This window comes from Trachemys scripta, chromosome 3 (assembly GCF_013100865.1).
Source record: "Trachemys scripta elegans isolate TJP31775 chromosome 3, CAS_Tse_1.0, whole genome shotgun sequence".
NCBI classification, from domain to species: domain Eukaryota; kingdom Metazoa; phylum Chordata; order Testudines; family Emydidae; genus Trachemys; species Trachemys scripta.
In genome coordinates, this window is record NC_048300.1 from 25,659 (window position 1) to 36,445 (window position 10,787).

At 48.1% G+C, this 10,787-nt stretch overlaps 1 long non-coding RNA gene across 1 annotated transcript; it reads left to right on the forward strand.

Moving 5' to 3' along the window:
* The first annotated feature begins 353 nt into the window (after positions 1–353).
* LOC117874082 lies at positions 354–10,763 on the forward strand. The gene is made up of 3 exons (XR_004644898.1): positions 354–521; positions 10,266–10,376; positions 10,718–10,763. It is a non-coding gene; the product is annotated as an uncharacterized LOC117874082 (long non-coding RNA).
* The last annotated feature ends 24 nt before the right edge of the window (positions 10,764–10,787 follow it).

Here is a 10,787-nt window from a genome sequence, read left to right on the forward strand (position 1 = left end):
TGTCTCAGAGAGTTTGTGTTATTTTGCACCAGAAAAATTGTGAATTACCTGGAACCGCAGGGAGGCCTTTCCTGCCTTGGCCAAGGTCTCCTGCTGAGGTCTGATTAGTTCTGCACCCCTCTGGCACACTCCTTCAGTCAGAAGAGTGTTGTGCTCATGGGGGCAGAAAGCCTTGGTGTGTGTGTACGACAGAAATACAATTGATTGCTGTGATAGTGACTCTGAGCAAGCAGGGGAAAAGCCTTAAACACTAAAACTGTCACCGCCCTAGGACTGTGTGTGTGTTTCTTTTAGTCTGTGTATCATAAATGAGATTCCTGTAATTTACCAGCAATGGTTTCACTCCGTTGGAAGCTGCTGGGTGCATGGAGATGGTTTCAGTTCCTATAAAATTGCTGTACTTTATGCAATAGTTGTCTGAACAGACTGGAGTCAGACGTGCCCGGGGGCAATGCAGCTGTAGCTGGGAGCCCTTCTTCCGCCACCAGCCTCTGCCCTTCCCTGTAGGATCCAGCAGGCAGGTGAGTGTCAGCCCTCAATTGCTCTGGGTGATGGCTCTGTTATTCTTCCTGGGAGCTGTTCCTATGGGCGGGAGTCCATCCGGGGCTCTCGGTTTCCTACTTTAAATATTGCTGCAGAAATGTCTAAAATGCTCAGAGATCTTTGTGGCCCTTTCCCATTACCCTGTAACACAGACTGAAATAGTGTCTGTTTACTCGCTCTTCTGCATGATTTCCTGGCATTAGATTTACATTCCAGCCCTTCTGCTCTGGTGACTTTCCTGCAAGCTCTCGGCAGAGGAATGTGTGCTCTCTCCTTCTCCTTCTCCGTTCACTGTCTGTATTTGCCATCAGCTCACTCCACTGAAGTTCTGCTCGAAGAGACTAGAATAAGGGAAATGCCGTAGGCCAGATTCAATAAGGCTGGTGCACAGTGGCGTAGCCAGGGTTGCTGCCGAGGAGGAGCGGCGGAGAAAAAAGGTGCATGTCCTTCAGCAGCCCTGTGCATGCGCTGAAATGCCGCCGAAAGATGGAGCGGCGCATGCGCAGGGCCGCCGAAAGACGGAGCGGCTCTGGAAAAGGCGCCACTTGGGGAATTCTGGGCTCGGGGGAGCACGTGCTCCCCCTGCTCCCCCCTAGCTACGCTACTGCTGGTGCAGGGAGGGGTCAATTCCAGCATGTTGGGCCCAGGGCCGGATTAACTTTTTGTTGGCCTGGCGCCAAACATATTTGTGAGCCCCCATTGGGGAAATAGGGCATGTGATGGGGGGGGCGGTCTGCAGAGCGAGGGGCCGGTTGGGGGCAATGAGGCACAGCGCAGCAGGAGTGGCCCCACTCAGCCCAGCACAAGGGCACTGTTTACAAATCCAAAACTGCTAGACGCGCACTGGCCTGCCCAGCCCTGCGCTGCCGTGCCCCTTCCACATTGCCCCCTGCTCAGTGCCCTGCCCTTATGCCAGCGCCCCCTTACCCAGAGACTGCCCCCACAGATCCGTTTGCCCGGCGCCCCCTTGCCCAGAGATCTCCCCCACAGATCCCTATGCCCAATGCCCCCGGACCTGCTATGCCCAGCACCCCCTGCCCAGAGACCCCTCTTGCTGACCTCCCACCACAGCTGCACAGCACCCTGCACACCATACCCCCTGCCCAGCTCCCCCACCCACAGGTCCCCTACTGTCCAGCACCCCTTCACAGTCCCACCATCACAGCTGTACAGCGCCCCCTATTCCTGAGGGAACTCTCCATCAAATTCTGTGCATAATATTTTAAAATTTTGCTATTTTTTTTTTACAATAAATAAATGTGGAAGCTCCACCATGACAGGCTGAATGGAGGTGGGAGAATACCCTGCAGCCTCCCGTGCCCCCCTGGGACAGGGACTTGGCAGTGAGGCTGAATCAGACCCTGACACAGCACAAGGGCCATAGGTTCATAGATTCATAGATTCTAGGGCTGGAAGGGACCTCGAGAGGTCATCAAGTCCAGTCCCCTGCACTCATGGCAGGACCAAATACTGTCTAGACCATCCCTGATAGACATTTATCTAACCTACTCTTAAATATCTCCAGAGATGGGGATTCCACAACCTCCCTAGGCAGTTTATTCCAGTGTTTAACCACCCTGACAGTTAGGAACTTTTCCCTAATATCCAACCTAAACCTCCCTTGCTACAGTTTAAGCCCATTGCTTCTTGTTCTGTCCTTAGAGGCTAAGATGAACAAGTTTTCTCCCTCCTCCTTATGACACCCTTTGAGATACCTGAAAACTGCTATCATGTCCCCTCTCAGTCTTCTCTTTTCCAAACTAAACAAACCCAATTCTTTCAGCCTTCCTTCATAGGTCATGTTCTCTAGACCTTTAATCATTCTTGTTGCTCTTCTCTGGACCCTTTCCAATTTCTCCATACCTTTCTTGAAATGCGGTGCCCAGAACTGGACACAATACTCTAGTTGAGGTGCAGAGTAGAGCGGAAGAATGATTTCTCGTGTCTTGTTCACAACACACCTGTTAATGCATCCCAGAATCATGTTTGCTTTTTTTTGCAACAGCATCACACTGTTGACTCATATTTAGCTTGTGGTCCACTATAACCCCTAGATCCCTTTCTGCCGTACTCCTTCCTAGACAGTCACTTCCCATTCTGTATGTGTGAAACTGATTGTTCCTTCCTAAGTGGAGCACTTTGCATTTGTCTTTATTAAACTTCATCCTGTTTGCCTCAGACCATTTCTCCAATTTGTCCAGATCATTTTGAATTATGACCCTATCCCCGAAAGCAGTTGCAATCCCTCCCAGTTTGGTATCATCCGCAAACTTAATAAGCGTACTTTCTATGCCAATATCTAAGTCGTTGATGAAGATATTGAACAGAGCCGGTCCCAAAACAGACTCCTGCGGAACCCTACTTGTTATACCTTTCCAGCAGGATTGGGAACCAGTAATAACTACTCTCTGAGTATGGTTATCCAGCCAGTTATGCACCCACCTTTTAGTAGCCCCATCTAAGTTGTATTTGCCTAGTTTATTGATAAGAATATCATGCGAGACCGTATCAAATGCCTTACTAACGTCTAGGTATAGCACATTCACCGCTTCTCCCTTATCCACAAGACTCGTTATCCTATCAAAGAAAGCTATCAGATTGGTTTGACATGATTTGTTCTTTACAAATCCATGCTGGCTATTCCCTATCACCTTACCACCTTCCAAGTGTTTGCAGATGATTTCCTTAATTACTTGCTCCATTATCTTTGCTGGCACAGAAGTTAAACTAACTGGTCTGTAGTTTCCTGGGTTGGTTTTATTTCCCTTTCTGTAGATGGGCACTATGTTTCCCTTTTCCAGTCTTCTGGAATCTCTCCTGTCTCCCATGATTTTCCAAAGATAATAGCTAGAGGCTCAGATACCTCCTCTGTTAGCCCCTTGAGTATTCTAGGATGCATTTCATCAGGCCCTGGTGACTTACAGGCATCTAACTTTTCTAAGTGATTTTTAACTTGTTCTTTTTTCATTTTATCTTCCAAACCTACCCCCTCCCCATTGGCATTCACGATGTTAGGCATTCCTTCAGACTTCTCAGTGAAGACTGAAACAAAGAAGTCATTGAGCATCTCTGCCATTTCCAAGTTTCCCGTTACTGTTTCTCCCTCCTCACTGAGCAGTGGGCCTACCCTGTCCTTGGCCTTCCTCTTGCTTCCAATGTATTGGTAAAAAGTCTTCTTGTTTCCCTTTATTCCTGTAGCTAGTTGGAACTCATTTTGTGCCTTTGCCTTTCTAATCTTGCCCCTTTGTTGTTTGCCTATATTCATCCTTTGTAGTTTGTCCTAGTTTCCATTTTTTATATGACTCCTTTTTATTTTTTAGATCATGCAAGATCTCGTGGTTAAGCTAAGCTGGCCACATTTTCTATCTTTCCTACCCAGCGGAATAGCTTGCTTTTGGGCTCTTAATAGTGTCCCTTTTGAAATATTGCCAACTCTCCTCAGTTGTTTTCCCCCTCAGTCTTGATTCCCATGGGACCTTACCTATCAGCTCTCTGAGCTTACCAAAATCCGCCTTCCTGAAATCCATTGTCTCTATTTTGCTGTTCTCCCTTCTACCCTTCCTTAGAATTGTGAACTCTGATTTCATGATCACTTTCACCCAACCTGCCTTCCACTTTCAAATTCTCAGCGAGTTCCTCCCTATTTGTTAAAATCAAATCTAGAACAGCTTCCCCCCAGTAGCTTTTTCAACCTTCTGAAATAAAAAGGTGTCTGCAATGCAATCCAAGAACTTATTGGATAGTCTGTGCCCCGCTGTGTTATTTTCCCAACATATATCTGGATAGTTGAAGTCCCCTATCACCACCAAATCTTGGGCTTTGGATGATTTTGTTAGTTGTTTAAAAAAAGCCTCATCCATCTCTTTCACCTGGTTAGGTGGCCTGTAGTAGACTCCTAGCATGACATCACCCTTGTTTTTTACCCCTTTTAGCCTAACCCAGAGACTCTCAACACTTCCGTCTCCTATGTCCATCTCCACCTCAGTCCAAGTGTGTACATTATTAATATATCAGGCAACACCTCCTCCCTTTCCCCCCTGCCAGGGGCCCTGCCCCTTTTGCGCCAGGCACACCAGATGTGGGCAGGGAGGCTCAGCCTGGCAGCAGGATCCAAGTGCAGAGGGACTTAGTGTGGGGGGGATCCAGATGGGGGTAAGAGGGTTCTGTGTGGGGCAGTCTGGTGCAGGGCAGCTCAGTGGGGGATCTGGATGCACAGGGAGGTTCAGGTGCAGGAGCAATGGGAGTATGGGGGGGGGAGTGAAAGTGGTTGGAGCTCAGTGGGGGGGGGAGTCTGGGTGCAGGGGAGGTGGGGTTCATTTGGGTGGGGGTCCAGGTGTAGGTGGTTGGGGCTCAGTTGGGTGGTACAGATGCAGGGGAGGTGGGGCTTGTCCGGGTGAGGGTTTGATGGGCCTGCTTAACAGGGGAGCCCCAGCTGCTGCCAAGGGGATCCGCATGCTGGGCCCCCGCTTTCTCTATCACCTTCTCTTCCCCATCCCATGCCCCTTCCTCACCCCTCCATCTCCTCCCCATCTCACCCGCTGCCTCCTGCCTCCTCCCCCCACTTCCCCTATTCCCTTCTTTTCCCCATCCCATGCCCCTTCCCCACTGCTCCATCTCCTCCCCAGGCTTGTGGGGCAGGGGGCAACGGCCCCCCAGCACAAGCCGGTGGAGCAGGGTGGGTCTGGGTCGCTGCACTTCCCGCCACCCGGTGAGTGCAGGGCATGCCCGACCCCTGCTGCAGTCCTCCGGAGAAAGGGTGGAGTGGTGGCGGGGCTGGGGCAGAGCAGGGGTGGGGGCAGCTTTTCTGGTTGGCTCAGCCGGCCGGGGGATCAGGCTGGCCGGGGCTCCTTCTGACTCTAGGCCCGGCACCATGGTAAACCCGGTACTGGTTGGGCCATGAGGACCCTTCTATGCCAGGGAGAGGGGGGAGTTACCCAGACACAGGGCTGGAGATGTTACTTCTGCTGCTGTTCTAAGGGTTCTCGCAGGAGAGGGGCCAGCTTTAGCACTTGCTAGAGCCCCATCAGCAGGCGTCACTGAGGGGAGGGGCTGAGCCAGTGCATTCCTTGGCAGTCCTGGTCATACCCACTTCCTTGAGCTGCACTGACCCTCAATGGCTGCTTGAGCGTAGGGGAGATTAGAGGGCCTCAGTGCTGGGGTGTACTGAGCTCTGACTGTGTTGGAATTGCCAGCTATCACTTTAAACGCAGGGGGAAGGGGGGGGGCGGAGAGGTGAGGAATTCCCTGCTCCCGCTGGCAGGCTAGAGGGCTCTGTAGCTGAGTGTGTGACTGTGCCAGCAGTCACTTTGCAGACAGCCAGCTTAAAGTGGGGAGAATTGTGCCACTCTGTTTTAGGGAGCAGCCGGCTTTGTTTCTTTTCTTAGTGTTGGTTCTTGTGTGTTCTGAATTCCTAGAAGAAAAGTTGCATTGTTATTTAATTTCTCTGTATGTGTATGCTGTGAACACAACAAGTGCCACCGTAAACTGGATTCCTGGTAAACGCTCTGCCCCTGGAAACCCTTACCAGGGTATCAACTGGCAAAAATCAGCGTGGGCCCTGGAGGAGAGCTGGAGACATAGGCAGCAGCCTCTCCAGAGTTAAGTCTGCAACTAAGTTTTTGTTTAAAGCCAACTTTTGCATCTTCTCTAAATTCCAAAAGATAAGTCAGCTCTGCCTGAAGGCCGGGGTGAGATTGTGTTTGTGGGGAAATCTGGAGTTATTTGGACAAGGCATTGCAGAGCTGGGGCACCTGACAAATGAGCTGATTTCAATACCCATAAGTCTTCAAATGCTTTTTTACTCGCCTCATAGGAAAAAAAGTAGTCCCCTCCTGTAACTCCCCTGATCCCCAAGGGAAGGACAACCCGTTATTCCTCCTGTGGTAGGGGCTCAGTGACTCAAGCTAGGACCAATGGGCTCTGAGCTCTTTGCATGCGGTGTCTCCGTCTGGACCCCTGCTTGCTGCAACAGGAGGTGATCTGAAGGGTCTGTCCATGTAACCCGAGCCCTGAGCTCTCTGTCAGGGCCTCGCTGGCTCCTTTGGCTCCTCTGTCTCCCAAGGAGACACTGAGATGGGTTTCTGCCATTGCCCCCCCCCCACACACACTTTTGAGACCCTGAACATGACACTGTTTACAATAAAATGTTATGTAAAGCACGGAGGGAAATGTCACTCCAGATACACTGGATTAGGTAAAACATTAAAACAAGTTTATTAACTACAATGAAATAGATTTTAAGTGAGTACAAGTAATGAGGCATAAAAGTCAGAAATGGTTACAAGAAAAATAAAGACAGAAAGCTTACTAACGTCTAATTTAACAAACTATATTAGATTCAAGCCAAGTTTTTCACCTATGCTTTCAGCAGTCTTACAGACCAAACTCTTTAAGTCAGGACCCCTCACCTATAGTCCAACAGTTGCTTTCTCTGTCTTTTCAGGTGTAGAAAATGTGATGGGTGGGGAGAGAAGAGGGACCCTAGAGGTGTCTACTCCTCCTTTTTATAATCCTGTCCCCCCTTTGAGACGCATTTCCAGCTGGGAGCAAGGTGATAGGTAGTCGGTGTGGATGGAAACTCCATGCTTTTTCTTTGCCAGGATGGAGATTTTTGTCCCTCCCCCTTTCCTGCCAAAGAACGGCCACTTAGCAGGTACTGGTCCATCAGCCTTGTTTTCACCTGGCTGTGGTGTCAGCTTGCCCTTTGTCTCTGAGGAACTAGTTTGGCCACTCCCCAGACTTACCTGGAAAACATACTTTTAGTTATGATTTTAGTTTATGTTGATAATTTCACATATAACACTCCTACATGCATTTTGCCATGATATGATATGATTGATCAGCAAGTGATGAGTTTTTAAATGACACCTCAGAAGGCATGCCTTGTACAAACATTATTGCAGTGGTGTGTCGGGTGTGAACATGGGGGTGTTTTCTGTCAGTACCTTAGCATTAACTATTTCACCACTGTCCATTTTAGCCGCAGGGATAGGGATAGGGATGGGAAGGGGGTGGGTGGGAAGCCCTGAAGGTAAATTGGTTGTAGCGGAAGGGAAGGAATGCTGAGGGAAGCCAGGAGGAGACCCATAAAGTAAGGGAAGAGAAAGAGAAAAAGATAAAGGAGGATGGTGAAGGAAGATGAACAAAGAACAGAGAGAATGGTGGTCACAGTGGTGAGCATTTTCTCAACTGGGTGATGGTGAGCGCAATAACATGGCCTTGAAGAAGTAACACACAGTGATGATAATGAACAGTGAATTTACTCTATAAAGGCTGCATTCTGCTCTCAATCTCCCATTGGGGTTGGTGAGGGCTCCACTTTGGAATGAGGAGAGTGGTGAGCCCCAAATGGGCCAGAGATCATAATAAAAATGGAATTTGGCCCCCTGCACAGAATGAGTTTAACTCCCCGAGGCTCGAGGGAGGAGTGCTGGGCTGAGAGCCAGGAGATCATGTGGTTTAGTCTCACCTCTAGTGTTAATGTTCCTCTGCACATCACAGTCTTAGGGCTTGTCTTCACTACCAGGGTAAGTTGACCTGTTACACTACTCCAGCTACGTGAATAACCAGAGGGAGCAAAGCAAGAGGGGTGTGTGCTAAGCTCTGCCCCTCCCTTGGAGACAGACTGCAGGAATGTGCTTACGTCTGCTAGTGATTCCTGAACTGAGGGAGGATAAGTGCTCCTCTGCCCAACTTGGATGTGAGGCCCAATCTGGGCTCAGAGGCTCCCTAGCGCCACACAAAATAATCATTAGCTCAGGGGCTAGGGAGACTCACCTGGGATATGGGAACCCCTGGTTTACTTCCCGCTCTCTGCTGGGGGAAAAGAAGGGATTGAACCTGGCGCTGATGTCTCCCAGTGGAGTGGTTTGTTTTGGGGGTTAGGCGGGGGATAGGCATCTGGAAACCCAGAGGGAGGCAGCAGAGGACATGCATGGAGGCAGAGACTTAGGCACATAGGGAATTTGTGCTGCAGAAACTTTGGCACTAAGCAGCCAAGTGAGTTAAGGCACCTACAGGTTCGGCAGCAGCCAAGCAGCAGTTTCGTGGGTCTCAGCAGTGCCTAAAAATGGGACTCAGGCACCGAAGCACCTTTGTGAATACCACCCCATGTCCCTATCCTAGGAGGCGAACGTGTACCGTTCTCCCCCTTCTAACAGAGGCGGTAACTGAGGACCGGAGACACTGCTCAAGCTCACTTCTAGCAGAGTTAGGAACAGAAAGTCAGTCTCTCCTGGGGCAGACCCAAGTCACCTCCACTTAGCCACTGCCTTTTGGAATGACTGTGCCAAATCTATGTGCTTAGCTATGCTGTCTGTGCAATGGAGCTACCCCTGCCCAGCCACGTGAACGAGGCAAGAGGCTGCAGGAAGAGCCGAGCATTGAGCAAGTCTCATAAAGCAGAATGTTCAGAGGGTTAGGGCGCTGTGCCAGGGATCACATATGTGGGGCAGCCCCTGAACCTCTGCTGTAGAGGGTGTAGGGAGCAGAGGGGGCGGGGAGCCATAAGAAAATGGGTGTCTGTGTTTGTTTTTTATGCTATAAAGCAGCAAAAAATATTTTTAACTTTAGTGAACCCTCCTTTCCAGGGTGTTATAATTCAGCAACCACTTGTCCAATTCACATCAAATTTGGTAGAAATAGTTTACTTCAGCCCCAAATTTAACGTTCCAATTTTGAGGCTGATAGGATCTTCCTGTAGTTTATAGATGTAGGGTCAAAAATCAGGGTTATAAAGAAAACTATTAGAATCTTAAACTATGGAGTGACTATCATCACTCTATCATACTGGGCTGAAGCAGCCTCTTCCACAGTGGAATGACTCTGCTCCAACCGGGATGTGTGTGAGGCTAAAGCCGACTGGGTCTGAGAGGATAAGCACATTGCTGTATGCAGATTTCCATAAGGACTCTTTAATTTCATATCACCATCTAAAGGATAATGGTGGCTTTCTGCTTTACAATTTCACTTGCATCTTCAGCCTTGCTACATGCAGGAGAAAAGAGTAAATTCTGCTGCTGTTTAAAAAAAAACACCATAAAAGTGCACAAGGACAGATGATACTGAACTGATTCTCTTTTCCTAAATTATTTTTGCTTTGTACTGTAACTTGAATTCTTTCATTGTAAGGCGCCTCCCGGACTAAGGGTCCATTTCACTGACTGTGAGAAGCTGGAAATGTCCCAGTGATCCTGTAACTGCTGCGAAGTTTCTCCTCGGTACATGGCAGGAAGTTCTCATCCTTTAATTTGTTTTTAAAATGCTCCTTTTTCTACTTGAAAGGTTCACTAATGACTTTAGATGCTCTGTATTTATCCACGTGACCCAGACCCAGAAATTGCAATGCCTTTTCTCACACTGCATTATAAAAACAGATACAAAATACATTTTTTCTTCTTGGCTACTTTCTCTTTGTAATTTTACAACCAAAAAGTTAGTGATTTTTGTGATATTTTTCAATGAATTTTGCAAATGCTAGTATTAAGGCCTTTGTCCAGAATATTGGACTGTAATTTGAGATGGTGAACAGTGAAGCCGAGTTTTGCATGTCTTGTAACATGTCTTTTGACAAAAACAGTAGCAAACACGCACATTTTGATGCAAGTATTAATTAGCACATGTCCTAGGGTTCATATTGTGCTCAATGAATTTGTATCCCAAATTACAGCACGTTGCTCACTTGGAATTTGTTTTTTCTTTTCCTTTCTGGTGTGTGAATCAAGTTACAATGAAGATGAGGATTTCCTTCCACTCGCACTGTGCCATGGGCAACCCCTCTCTGTCCAGTTACCTCCTTTTCTTTTTTACGGTCCATGTTTCTACATTGGAATCAGGTAGGAAGCCTCTTGTCACAGAGTGTCGTCTTCTTTCTCTCAACAGTTTTAATACCATTGATCTTTTGTTATTTTGAAACAATTCATAATAAGAGCATTTTATGTAAATTTGAGAAAGAAAATCGTTTTTTGGGGGGGGGCAGGGGAAGATATTGATTTTTCTCCCTTTTTACTCCCCTTGGTCTCAGTGTAACCTGTACTCAGTGGACTTTTACATCATATTTCACCTTAAACTTTCCTCCTGTCTCATCTTAAACTTTTGCGACTCTACCTATCACTATTGAATATTTTCATTAATGACTTGGATAATGAACTGGAGAGTATGCTGATAAAATTTGCAGATGACACCAAGCTGGGAGAGGTTGCTACAACTCTGGAAGACAGGATAAGAATTCCAAATGACCTGGACAA